General features: G+C 53.2%; 1 protein-coding gene across 7 annotated transcripts in view; it reads right to left on the bottom strand.

The window, feature by feature from the left end:
* Positions 1–14,338, bottom strand: part of mta1 (metastasis associated 1) — a 161,601-nt gene that overhangs the window by 121,509 nt on the left and 25,754 nt on the right. The gene's annotated exons all lie outside the window — the stretch shown is intronic.

Here is a 14,338-nt window from a genome sequence, read left to right as displayed (position 1 = left end):
CCATTTAGGACTGAGATGAGGAGAAACTTCTTCACTCAGAGTGGTTAACCTGTGGAATTCCCTGCCGCAGAGAGTTGTTGATGCCAGTTCATTGGATATATTCAAGAGGGAGTTAGATATGGCCCTTACGGCTAAGGGGACCAAGGGGTATGGAGAGAAAGCAGGAAAGGGGTACTGAGGGAGTGATCAGAATGATCTTATTGAATGGCGATGCAGGCTCGAAGGGCCGAATGGCCTACTCCTAGTTTCAAGTTTCAATGGGCCCAAGTTTCCACAAGAAAAAAAACGGGCGCCCCTCCGAGCTGGGCGCCTGTTTTTCGCGCCTAAAACGGCGCCTAAAAAAATCCTCGGTATTCTGCACCTACTTACAGGTCCTCTGGCCCTCGGTGCAGCCAGCACGAGCTGTGGGGGAGCGGAGCCAGGTCCCGCAAGTGCAGTAGCTCCAGGCGCCGAACTGTGTGGGAGGGGCCCGAAGCATGCAGCCCCTAGCCCAATGGCCTCACTGGGGCTCCTCCCACGACCAGCTCCTGCTCCCCGCCTGACCAGACCCGACACTCGCTCCCACCCCCCCCCCCCCGCCGACCAGATCCGACCCGACACCCGCTCCCCCCCGCCCCGCCCCGACACCCGCTCCCCGCGCCACCCCCCCCCCCCGAGACCCGCTCCCACCCCGACCCGACACCCGCTCCCCCCCCGCCCCGACCCGAGACCCGCCCCCCCCGCCCCGACCCGACACCCGCTCCCCCCACCCTGACCCGACACGCGCTCCCCCCCCCCCACCCGAGACCCGACCCCCGCCCCGACCCGAGACCCGCTCCCCCCCCCCGACTGACCCGACCCGCGCTCCTGTTCCCCGACCCGACGCCCCCCCCCTCCCTCTCTCCCTCCCTCCCTCCCCTCTCTCTCTCTCTCTCCCTCCCTCCCCTCTCTCTCTCTCTCCTTCCCTCCCCTCTCTCTCTCTCTCTCCCTCCCTCTCCTCTCTCTCCTTCCCTCCCCTCTCTCTCTCTCTCCCTCCCTCCCCTCTCTCTCCCTCCCTCCCCTCTCTCTCTCCTCCCTCCCTCTCTCTCTCTCCTCTCTCTCCCTCCCTCCCTCCCCTCTCTCCCTCCCCTCTCTCTCTCTCTCCCTCCCTCCGTCCCTCTCTCTCTCTCCCTCCCACCCTCCCTCTCTCTCTCTCCCTCCCACTCTCTCCCTCCCTCCCTCTCTCTCTCTCCCTCCCTCTCTCTCTCCCTCTCTCTCTCTCTCTCCCTCCCCTCTCCCTCCCTCCCTCCCCTCTCTCTCCCTCCCTCCCTCCCTCCCTCCCCTCTCTCTCCCTCCCTCCCTCCCTCTCCCTCTCTCTCTCGCTCCCCCTCCCGCTCAGCGGCACGAACAGCTGCAGAATTCTCCCTGGCTGAAGCACTTTCACACAGGTAGGAAGATGGTTTATTTAATCTTTTCTTGGCTTATAAATGTTTATTCAGGTTGGATTTATTTGTATAATATTTGTAGAAGTATAAATAAGGATTTATTGTCGAATTTAATGAGTTCCCTTCCCCCCCAGTTCTGGACGCCTAATTTGTAACCTGCGCCTGATTTTTTAATGTGTAGAACAGGTTTTTTCAGTTCGACAAAAATCTTCACTGGCTCCATTCTACTTTAGTTTGGAGTACATTTTCACTGTGGAAACTTTCAAATCAGGCGTCAGTGGCCGGACACGCCCCCTTTTGAAGAAAAAATTCTGTTCTAAACTAGAACTATTCTACCTGACTAGAACTGCAGAAAAAAAAATGTGGAGAATTGCGATTTCTAAAATAGTCCATTCTCCACCAGTTGCTCCTAAAAATCAGGCGCGAATCATGTGGAAACTTGGGCCCAATGTTTCTATGTGTGCGCTCCTCTAATTCTGGCCTCTTGAGCATCCCTGATTATAATCGTTCAACCATTGGTGGCTGCCGAGGCCCTCACAGAATTATAATGAAAAATTTGGCACCGAGCAGCATAAGGAGAAATTCGGCCAAAAGCTTGGTCAAAGAGGTAGGTTTTAAGGAGCGTCTTGAGGGAGGAAAGAGAGGTAGAGAGGCAGAGGTTTAAGGCAGGGAGTTCCAGAGCTTGGGGCCCAGGCAACAGAAGGTTGCCAAGGCAACAGGGTGATCAAGCCACATAGAAGGAAGGGAGACAAGTCCTGGGAGAAAGATATAAGTCATTGCTGAGATTGAAGAAGGAACACTAGGAAGAGGCATGGGTTACTCTCTCACCAGAGTAGCACGTAATCTCGTAATTATTGTAGCTATTGCTGTCGATGGCAAGACTGTTAGCAACCTAACTTGTTAACTGTGCATTGTCTTGTACTAAATGAAACTCCTGCCTCTCTGGTGAAGCACAGCTTGCCAAGACAGTTGCCTCAGACATTCCCAGGTGTGTGTGTGTGCGCGTGCGTGCGTGCGCGCGCGTGTGAGTGGGGGGGGTGCGGGGGGGTGGTGTCGAGGCAGTGTGCCTCTGGTGCAAGCAATCCTGTCTTGCATCCCATCTTTCATCCTCTTCTTCCTCCTCACACTCATAGAAACTCCTCTATTCATAATTTAGATTGTAGCAATCAAAATTCCAACAATATAACTTTAAGTATTCATTTCCTGAAAGGCCACAATGTAATTGGCCATTATCGCCCATTTTAAAAAGGTGAGCAGAGTGCATGGTATTCTTTTGAGGAGAATTCCACAAGGAATAATTTGCATCTCATTACCATTAAATTCAGCATCTAATGAAGCTCTGGTGCAAGAGTACTTTCATCATCATAGGCAGTTCCTCGCAATCGAGGAAGACTTGCTTCCATTCGAAAAATGAGTCCTTAGGTGGCTGAACAGTCCAATACGAGAATCACAGGTGGTACAGATAGTCGTTGAGGGTAAGGGAGGATGGAACTGGTTTGCCGCACGCTCTTTCCGCTGCCCGAGCTTGATTTCTGCACGTTCTCGGCGATGAGGCTCGAGGTGTTCAGCGCCCTCCCGGATGCACTTCCTCCACTTCGGGTGATCTTTGGCCAGGGACTCCCAAGTGTTGGTGGAGATGTCGCACTTTATCAGGGAGGCTATGAGGGTGTCCTTGTTTCCTCTGCCCACCTTTGGCTCGCTTGCCGTGAAGGAGTTCCGAGCAGAGCGCTTGCTTTGGGAGTCTCGTGTCTGGCATGCCAACAATGTGGCCTGAACGAGTGTGGTTAGTACTTCAATGCAAGAGTACTTTAGGCCTCTGGAAACTAGCACAGAGATCTGGCAAAATAAATCCTGCCCAATTTACAAATCATCCAGGTTCGATTTCACTGGTCGGAAAATTCATGTGCTCACCTTACACTTTTTGTTGCCCTATTTAACACAGGTGGAATAGTATTTTCTTACCACGCAAATACTTTTGTTTACTTAACATTATCCTTTCTCTCCCTTACTTTCCACGGAAAGACTTGCGCCTTTCACAACCTCAGTATTTTTGGAGTGCAGTCACTGTTGTAATGTCGGAAGTCCAGCAGCCAATTTGCGCACAGCAACCTTCCGCAACCAACAATATGATTATGACCAGGTAATCTGTTTTCGTGATGTTGGTTTAGGGACAAATGTTCAAAGTGATTATCTGCACGAACATTTTTGTGTCCTTCTGCGCATGCGTGTGGTCGCCCCTCACCCCGCTCCTTTTTGCGCTTGCGCACCCGATTCTCTTCTGCGCAAGCGCAGCACCCCACAGTTGTGGCTGCAGTGCAGCGTGGTCCATGCTTTGTTCAACTCTGTGGGACAAGACAGGTCACTGGATCCGTGCTGGCGGTGGGGGAAATCGGAGGGAGGCGCGGGGGGGGCGGGGGAATCGGAGGGAGGCAGGGGGGGGAATCGGAGGGAGGCGCGGGGGGGGGAAATCGGAGGGAGGCGGGGGGGGGGAATCGGAGGGAGGCGCGGGGCGGGAATCGGAGGGAGGCGGGGGCAGGAATCGGAGGGAGGCGGGGGGCGGGAATCGGAGGGAGGCCCGGGGGGGGGCGGGGGAATCGGAGGGAGGCGCGGGGGGGGGGAATCGGAGGGAGGCGCAGGGGGGGCGGGGGAATCGGAGGGAGGCAGGGGGGGGAATCGGAGGGAGGCGCGGGGGGGGGAAATCGGAGGGAGGCGGGGGGGGGGAATCGGAGGGAGGCGCGGGGCGGGAATCGGAGGGAGGCGCGGGGCGGGAATCGGAGGGAGGCGCGGGGGGGGGGGAATCGGAGGGAGGGAGAGGGAAAATGGGAGGGGGAAATCAGAAGGAGGGGGAGGGGAAATGGGAGGGAGGGGGGAGGGGAATGGGAATCGGAGGGAGAGAGAGAGAAAGGGAATTGGATGGAGAGAATCGGGTGGGGTGGGGGGGTAGAAGAGAGAGAGAGAGAGAGAGACAGGGTTAGGAATTTCTGGGGGGTGAGTAAAGGGTGCGGAGAGCACAGTGGGGGATATGGTAAGAACGTGATCCAGGTCTAAATGGGGTGGGAAGTGTGAGCAAGAATGTGGTCCAGGTGGTAAGACGGATCACGTTCTTCCAACCCCACCCCCTTTACAGCCACACCCTCCTCGCCCTACACCTGGTTGATTTATCGGAAAACACGATGCATGTGTGGCAAGTGGCATCATTGGACTGGACAAAATCCGAAGTTATGACACTGTCACAACTCACTTCATATCAAATAAACCTGTTAACAATCCATAACCCACACACAATGCCCAATCGATAGGGGCGGAGAGGGCAGGGAAGTTCAGGAACTTGTTTGGCGGGGGGTGAGGAGAAGGTGGTCATGAAACGGGGTGGGGGGGGGGGAGATGCAGGGAAGAGAGAGAGGAATTTGGGCAGAGGGAGGAGGTCAGGAACCCTGGGGGGGAGTGAAGGTGGTCAGGAACTTTGGAGGTGGGGGAAGGAACTTATTTTATGAGGTGGAAGAAGGTCTTAATCCACGAGGATGAGCCCTGTCTGTTCCAAATGATCTCTGTTCTGTCTGGAGTCGGCAGTCAGAATGGCTCGCTTTACACTTTGCAAATTAACTGATTACGTAAGCAGGGAGGATCTAATTATGCATTCCAGAGAAACTGCTGGGTGTCTTGTCTCCAAGGGGACCAATCAGCAATCAGAACTGGTCATCCAAGGGGACCAATCAGAGCTTTTGGTGTTGCGTATAAACATGTCCATAAACGTTGGCCTGGATACTAGGGGGAGCTCCCTTGCTCTTCTTCAAAGTAGTACCATACTTTATCTTTTATGTCACCGGAGAGGGCATAACGTCTCAGCTGAAAGACACCACCTCCAGCAGTGCAGCACTCCCTCAGTACTGCACTGGAGTGTCACCCTGGATTTTGTTCTCAAGTCTCTGGAATGGAACTTGAACCCACAACCTTCTGACTCAGAGGCGAGCGTGCTACCCACTGAGCCATGGCTGACGGGGCATAGGATAGCTATTCACTGACAGAGGGCTTGTTGCCACTGATGCAGCACTGCTCTAGCAAGGTTCCTGGCATCACTGAGGCTCCAGTGATTTAGACCTTGAACTGGCAGGCACTCTTCATTATAAGCCAATCAAAAAAGTTTGACGCTTTAACTGTTTTTTCTGCTGTATCGAAGATAAGCAGATTAGAAACAAGAATTTGCATTTATATAGTGCCTTTAATGTAGAAAAACATCACAAAATGCTTCACAGAAGCATAAGTATTTTTAAATGAGATATTTGGCAGGGTAAAAAGGTAAGTTTTAAGGAGGTTCTTACAGAAGAGAGGGGTTTAAGGACAGGATTCCAAAGCATGGGGCCCAGGCAGCTGAAAGCACAGCTGTCAATATAAACAAGTAAAAACCAATTTCTGAGTTAGTCCTAAAACTCTGGAAGCAAACCACAGTACTTCCAAAGCAGAAGTTAAGTTGAAGCTCACCACTATGGTGAATTAAGGATACACTTGCTTGAAGCAACTCATAAATGTTGTATCTTAACTTGATTGTTGTGCCACCTTAGCTCAGCTTCTGCTCCATCCTGCAGTGTCCAACCCAGGGCCTGCAAAACAAACCTAGGACCGCCATCAAGCAGGTCCCCATTCATCTGACCGGAAGCCTCCTGGAGACTCACTATCTCCCTGGTTACAGGCAGGCAGGCAGACGGCAGTTGCAGCTCCTTCCTCCACAGGCTCAACTCCCAAGTGGCTAAGCCTCTCCCACTCAACAGCTCTACAACTATTTTGTTGATACTTAAATCAAATGCTCACTTTGACAAGGGCAGTAGAACCCACAAATTAACAATTTAAGACCGTCATGATAAACCTTTAATCAAATTAGAATATGGTTGCCGGGGGTGATGACGCACTCTAGTCCCTCTGGCGCCCACCTCTCGTGGAAGGCCGCAAGCGTACTGATGGACACCGCGTGCTCCATCTTTAGGGACACCCGCGCTCGGATGTCTCCTGATCTGGATACAGAGCCACAGGTGAACAGGTGTTCCCCACCTATGGGAGGGGAACAAAACAACTCCTACTGGGAGCAAGTGACTGATGGACAGACACAGCAATCCTCTCCCCCTCCAGTACTGATTGACTGTAGACAGGCCCTGACTGGAGATGCAAAATGGTGCAGCTGTAAGCGAGAGAGACAGATTGAAGCTGGCGCGCTTCGGCAGAGCGATTCGCAGACCCTTCCGCCAGCATGTACCAGTGCCTCTGGGACTGGTGTCGTATGGTGGCGGATCAGTGCACAAGAGCAATTAAGGACTAAAACACGGCAGCCTGTGTCCTAACTCGCACCAAGTCCCGCTCAGCCATCACCCCTGTGCTCACTGACCGACATTGACACCCGGTTAAGCAATGCCTCAATTTCAAAATTTTCATCCTTATTTTCATTTCGCTCCATGGCCTCGCCTCTTCCTATGTCTGTAATCTCCTCCAGCTCCCCCGCCCGAGATATCTGCGCTCCTCTAATTGTGCTCTCTTGAGCATCCCTGATTTTAATCGCTCAACCACTGGCGGCTGTGCTTTCTGTTGGCTAGGCCCCAAGCTCTGGAACACCCTGCCTAAATGTCTCCGTCTCGTACCTCTCTTTCCTCCTTAAAGACGCTCCCAAACCATGGGCTGTACAGAATGAAGCCACCTCAGCCAGGGCAGCATTTGAGTCTCTACTATTGTCCCCAGTGTCCCCGTGGTGTTAGGGAGGAAAACAGCTTTTGGTTCCCTGCGTTAAATTCTACTCATGCGGCTTGATGTCAATTTTTAAATCTTATAATACTCCTGTGAAGCGCCTTGGGACGTTTCACTAAGTTAAAGGCGCTTTATAAATGCAAGTTGTTGTTGTTATAAATAGGTGACAATGTCTCTCTGCAGAGAGCACGCCGCAGATTAAGCATTGATTGGTCAATCGTTCAGAAACAGAACAATGTGGCAAGGCCCCCTCCCCAATCCCAGTCAGATGGCAGGAGGCCCGGTCAGGAAATTCTGGCAGATTCCTCCCCTCGACGACGCAATGCACCTCCTATACATTGCATCCGCCAGGTCCTCAGCAAGGGACTCCAAGAGAAAAATCAACCCTAAGTTATCATGCAAAGGATGCAAACAAGGGCAAAGGGAGAAAATAACTTGTTTTAAAAAAGCTCTCCCAACAGTACAGTGGGGTAACTGCACTGCCCAGTGTAGCGCTGAGCTATGTCAACGCGAAGGTCCCATGTTCAAACCCTGGGCTGTATGGAGTTAAGCCACCTCAGCCAGGGCAGCATTTGGGGTCCTGCTATTGTCCCCAGTAGCCCCGTGTTATTAGGGAGGAAAACTTTGGCCATGCTTCCCACTCCTGGTCACTATTCAGTGGTCCCTCCTGGAAATACACAGTTAAGGACAGGATCAAGCTGGGCCAGGAGTCTTGACAGCCTGCCTACACTCATCGCCAAGACAAACACACAGAGTCACGGGGGCCAGATGCAGGAGAGTAACCTGGAACTGGACCCTGGACACGAGAGTGAGGGACGAGAGAGAGTGGGGGACAAGAGAGAGAGCGTGTGGGGGGACGATAGAGTGAGGGAGAAAGAGTGAGAAGGAGGGAGAAAGAGTGAGAAGGAGGGAGAAAGAGTGAGAAGGAGGGAGAAAGAGTGAGAAGGAGGGAGAAAGAGTGAGAAGGAGGGAGAAAGAGTGAGAAGGAGGGAGAAAGAGTGAGAAGGAGGGAGAAAGAGTGAGAAGGAGGGAGAAAGAGTGAGAAGGAGGGAGAAAGAGTGAGAAGGAGGGAGAAAGAGTGAGAAGGAGGGAGAAAGAGAGAGAAGGAGTGAGAAAGAGAGAGAAGGAGTGAGAAAGAGTGAGAAGGAGGGAGAAAAAGTGAGAAGGAGGGAGAAAGAGTGAGAAGGAGGGAGAAAGAGTGAGAAGGAGGGAGAGTGAGAAGGAGGGAGAGCAAGGCGGGAAGAGAGAGGAGGGGTGAGGGTGAGAGGGAGGCGGGAGGGGAGAGCGAGGCGGGAGGGGAGAGCGAGGCGGGAGGGGAGAGCGAGGCGGGAGGGGAGAGCGAGGCGGGAGGGGAGAGCGAGGCGGGAGGGGAGAGCGAGGCGGGAGGGGAGAGCGAGGCGGGAGGGGAGAGCGAGGCGGGAGGGGAGAGGGAGGCGGGAGGGGCGAGGGAGGCGGGAGGGGCCAGCGAGGCGGGAGGGGCGAGAGCGAGGCGGGGGGGGGGGCGAGCGAGGCGGGGGGGAAGAGAGCGAGGTGGGGGGGAAGAGAGCGAGGCGGAGGGGAAGAGAGCGAGAACGGGGGGGGGGGGGGGGAAGAGAGTGAGAACGGGGGGGGGGGAAAGAGAGCGAGAACGGGGGGGGGAAGAGAGCGAGAACGGGGGGGGGAAGAGAGCGAGAACGGGGGGGGGGAAGAGAGCGAGAACGGGGGGGGAAGAGAGCGAGAACGGGGGGGGGGGGGAAGAGAGTGAGAACGGGGGGGGGGGGAAGAGAGCGAGAACGGGGGGGAAGAGAGCGAGAACGGGGGGGGGAAGAGAGCGAGAACGGGGGGGGGGAAGAGAGCGAGAACGGGGGGGGGAAAGAGAGCGAGAACGGGGGGGGGGGGAAGAGAGCGAGAACGGGAGGGGAAGAGAGCGAGAACGGGGGGGGGAAGAGAGCGAGAACGGGGGGGGGAAGAGAGCGAGAACGGTCGGGGAAGAGAGAGAGAACGGGGGGGAAGAGAGAGAGAACGGGGGGAAGAGAGAGAGAACGTGGGGAAGAGAGAGAGAACGGGGGGAAGAGAGAGAGAACGGGGGGAAGAGAGAGAGAACGGGGGGAAGAGAGAGAGAACGGGGGGAAGAGAGACAAAACGGGGGGAAGAGAGAGAGAACGGGGGGAAGAGAGAGAGAACGGGGGGGGGAGAGAGAGAGAACGGGGGGGGGAGAGAGAGAGAACGGGGGGGAGAGAGAGAGAACGGGGGGGAGAGAGAGAGAACGGGGGGGAGAGAGAGAGAACGGGGGGGAGAGAGAGAGAGAACGGGGGGAGAGAGAGAGAACGGGGGGAGAGAGAGAGAACGGGGGGAAGAGAGAGAGAACGGGGGGGAAGAGAGAGAGAACGGGGGGAAGAGAGAGAGAGCGGGGGGGAAGAGAGAGAGAACGGGGGGGAAGAGAGAGAGAACGGGGGAGAAGAGAGAGAGAACGGGGGGGAACAGAGAGAACGGGGGGGAACAGAGAGAGAATGGGGGGGGAACAGAGAGAGAACGGGGGGAACAGAGAGAGAACGGGGAGAACAGAGAGAGAACGGGGGGGGAAAACAGAGAGAGAAACATCGAAACAGAGAAACATAGAAAATAGGTGCAGGAGTAGGCCATTCGGCCCTTTGAGCCTGTACCGCCATTCAATGAGTTCATGGTTGAACATGCAACTTCAGTACAACTTTCCTGCTTTCTCGCCATACCCCTTGATCCCCCGAGTAGTAAGGACTACATCTAACTCCTTTTTGAATATATTTCGTCAATTGGCCTCAACAACTTTCTGTGGTAGAGAATTCCACAGGTTCACCACTCTCTGGGTGAAGAAGTTTCTCCTCATCTCGGTCCTAAATGGCTTACCCTTTATCCTTAGACTGTGACCCCTGGTTCTGGACATCCGCAACATTGGGAATATTCTTCCTGCATCTAACCTGTCTGAACCCGTCAGAATTTTAAACGTTTCTATGAGATCCCCTCTCATTCTTCTGAACTCGTGAATACAAGCCCAGTTGATCCAGTCTTTCTTGATATGTCAGTCCCGCCATCCCGAGAATCAGTCTGGTGAACCTTCGCTGCACTCCCTCAATAGCAAGAATGTCCTTCCTCAAGTTAGGAGACCAAAACTGTACACAATACTCCAGGTGTGGCCTCACCAAGGCCCTGTACAACTGTAGTAACACCTTCCTGCCCCTGCACTCAAATCCCCTCTCTATGAAGGTCAACGTGCCATTTGCTTTCTTAACCGCCTGCTGTACCTGCATGCCAACCTTCAATGACTAATGTACTGTGACACCCAGGTCTCGTTGCACCTCCCCTTTTCCTAATCTGTCACCATTCAGATAATAGTCTGTCTCTCTGTTTTTACCACCAAAGTGGATAGCCTCACATTTATCCAGATTATACTTCATCTGCAATGCATTTGCCCACTCACCAAACCTATCCAAGTCACTCTGCAGCCTCATCGCATCCTCCTCGCAGCTCACACTGCCACCTAACTTAGTGTCATCCGCAAATTTGGAGATACTACATTTAATCCCCTCGTCTAAATCATTAATGTACAATGTAAACAGCTGGGGCCCCAGCATAGAACCTTGCGGTACCCCTCTAGTCACTGCCTGCCATTCTGAAAATTACCCATTTACTCCTACTCTTTGCTTCTTGTCTGTCAACCAGTTCTCAATCCACGTCAGCACACTATCCCCAATCCCATGTGCTTTAACTTTGCACATTCATCTCTTGTGTGGGACCTTGTCGAAAGCCTTCTGAAAGTCCAAATACACCACATCAACTGGTTCTCCCTCGTCCGCTCAACTGGAAACATCCTCAAAAAATTCCAGAAGATTTGTCAAGCATGATTCCCCTTTCACAAATCCATGCTGACTTGGATCTATCATGTCACCTCTTTCCAAATGCGCTGCTATGACATCCTTAATAATTGATTCCATCATTTTACCCACTACTGAGGTCAGGCTGACCGGTCTATAATTCCGTGTTTTCTCTCTCCCTCCTTTTTCAAAAAGTGGGGTTACATTGGCTACCCTCCACTCCATAGGAACTGATCCAGAGTCTATGGAATGTTGGAAAATGACTGTCAATGCATCCGCTATTTCCAAGGCCACCTCCTTAACTACTCTGGGATGCAGACCATCAGGCCCTGGGGATTTATCGGCCTTCAATCCCATCAATTTCCCCAACACAATTTCCCGACTAATAAGGATTTCCCTCAGTTCCTCCTTCTTACTAGACCCTCTGACCCCTTTTATATCCGGAAGGTTGTTTGTGTCCTCCTTAGTGAATACCGAACCAAAGTACTTGTTCAATTGGTCTGCCATTTCTTTGTTCCCCGTTATGACTTCCCCTGATTCTGACTGCAGGGGACCTACGTTTGTCTTTACTAACCTTTTTCTCTTTACATATCTATAGAAGCTTTTGCAGTCCGTTTTAATGTTCCCTGCAAAGCTTCCTCTCGTACTCTATTTTCCCTGCCCTAATCAAACCCTTTGTCCTCCTCTGCTGAGTTCTAAATTTCTCCCAGTCCCCAGGTTCGCTGCTATTTCTGGCCAATTTGTATGCCACTTCCTTGGCTTTAATACTATCCCTGATTTCCCTTGAAAGCCACGGTTGAGCCACCTTCCCTTTTTTATTTTTACGCCAGACAGGGATGTATAATGTAGAATTGGAGTGAAGAGAGGGAATGGGGGAAGGGGGGCGGTGAAGAGAGGGGGAATGGGGGGAGGGGCGGTGAAGAGAGAGGGAATGGGGGCGGGGGTAAAGAGAGAGGGAATGGGGGCGGGGGGTAAAGAGAGAGGGAATGGGGGGAGGGGCGGTGAAGAAAGAGGGAATGGGGGCGGGGGTAAAGAGAGAGGGAATGGGGGCGGGGGGTAAAGAGAGAGGGAATGGGGGCGGGGGGGTAAAGAGAGAGGGAATGGGGCGGGGGTAAAGAGAGAGGGAATGGGGGCGGGGGTAAAGAGAGAGGGAATGGGGCGGGGGTAAAGAGAGAGAGAATGGGGCGGGGGTAAAGAGAGAGGGAATGGGGGCGGGGGTAAAGAGAGAGGGAATGGGGGGAGGGGCGGTGAAGAGAGAGGGAATGGGGACGGGGGTAAAGAGAGAGGGAATGGGGGCGGGGGGTAAAGAGAGAGGGAATGGGGCGGGGGTAAAGAGAGAGGGAATGGGGACGGGGGTAAAGAGCGAGGGAATAGGGGGGTTGAAGTGAGAGAATGGGGGGGTGAATCGAGAGAGAGAATGGGGGGGTGAATCGAGAGCGAGAATGGGGGGGGGTGAATCGAGAGCGAGAATGGGGGGGGGTGAATCGAGAGCAAGAATGGGGGGGGGTGAATCGAGAGAGAAAATGGGGGGGGGTGAATCGAGAGAGAGAATGGGGGGGGTGAATCGAGAGAGAAGGCGGGGATGAATCGAGAGAGAGAATGGGGGGGATGAATCGAGAGAGAGAATGGGGGGGTGAATCGAGAGAGAGAATGGGGGGATGAATTGAGAGAATGGGGGGGCGGTGAATCGAGAGAGAATGGGGGGGGGTGAATCGAGAGATGGAATGGGGGGGTGAAGAGAGAGAGAATGGGGGGCTGAAGAGAGAGGGAATGGGGGGTAAAGAGAGAGAGAATGGGGGGGTGAAGAGAGAGAGAATAGGGGGGTGAAGAGAGAGAGAATGGGGGGGTGAAGAGAGAGAGAATGGGGGGGTGAAGAGAGAGAGAATGGGGGGGTGAAGAGAGAGAGAATGGGGGGGTGAAGAGAGAGAGAATGGAGGGGTGAAGAGAGAGAGAATGGGGGGGTGAAGAGAGAGAGAATGGGGGGTGAAGAGAGAGAGAATGGGGGGGTGAAGAGAGAGAGAATGGGGGGGTGAAGAGAGAGAGAATGGGGGGGTGAAGAGAGAGAGAATGGGGGGGTGAAGAGAGAGAGAATGGGGGGGTGAAGAGAGAGAGAATGGGGGGGTGAAGAGAGAGAGAATGGGGGGGTGAAGAGAGAGAGAATGGGGGGGGGCGGTGGAGAGAGAGAGAGAGACCGGGGGCACAGTTATTTGCTGTCCGCGAAAAGCAGGACAAATTAAACCTGGCCAATTACCGGCCCATCACCCAAGTCTCAATCATCAACAAAGTGACAGAAGGAGTGATCAACAGTGCTAGTAAGCGGCACATCCTCACTAAAATCATGCTAAGTTTGGGTTCACCAGGACCACTCATTGCAGCCTTTGTCCAAATATGGATCAAAGAGCTGAATTCCATAAGTGATGTGAGAATGACTGTCCTTGACATCAAGGCAGCATTTGATGGAGTGTGGCATCAAGGAACACCAGTAAAATTGAAGACAATGAGAATCAGGAGGAAAACTCTCCACTGGCTGGCATCATGGCAGATGAAGTATAATGTGGATAAATGTGAGGTTATCCACTTTGGTGGTAAAAACAGAGAGACAGACTATTATCTGAATGGTGACAGATTAGGAAAAGGGGAGGTGCAATGAGACCTGGGTGTCATGGTACATCAGTCATTGAAGGTTGGCATGCAGGTACAGCAGGCGGTTAAAAAAGCAAATGGCATGTTGGCCTTCATAGCGAGGGGATTTGAGTACAGGGGCAGGGAGGTGTTACTACAGTTGTACAGGGCCTTGGTGAGGCCACACCTGGAGTATTGTGTACAGTTTTGGTCTCCTAACTTGAGGAAGGACATTCTTGCTATTGAGGGAGTGCAGCGAAGGTTCACCAGACTGATTCCCGGGATGGCGGGACTGACATATCAAGAAAGACTGGATCAACTGGGCTTGTATTCACTGGAGTTCAGAAGAATGAGAGGGGACCTCATAGAAAAGTTTAAAATTCTGACGGGTTTAGACAGGTTAGATGCAGGAAGAATGTTCCCAATGTTGGGGAAGTCCAGAACCAGGGGTCACAGTCTAAGGATAAGGGGTAAGCCATTTAGGACCGAGATGAGGAGAAACTTCTTCACCCAGAGAGTGGTGAACTTGTGGAATTCTCTACCACAGAAAGTTGTTGAGGCCAATTCACTAAATATATTCAAAAAGGAGATGGATGAAGTCCTTACAACTAGGGGGATCAAGGGGTATGGCGAGAAAGCAGGAATGGGGAACTGAAGTTGCATGTTCAGCCATGAACTCACTGAATGGCGGTGCAGGCTCGAAGGGCCAAATGGCCTACTCCTGCACCTATTTTCTACGTTTCTATGTTTCTATACCTA

Source organism: Pristiophorus japonicus, chromosome 4 (genome assembly GCF_044704955.1).
Source record: "Pristiophorus japonicus isolate sPriJap1 chromosome 4, sPriJap1.hap1, whole genome shotgun sequence".
In the NCBI taxonomy this organism is placed as follows: Eukaryota; Metazoa; Chordata; class Chondrichthyes; family Pristiophoridae; genus Pristiophorus; species Pristiophorus japonicus.
The sequence above is the reverse complement of the archived record's forward strand: the minus strand, read 5'-3'. Positions and strand labels throughout refer to the sequence as shown.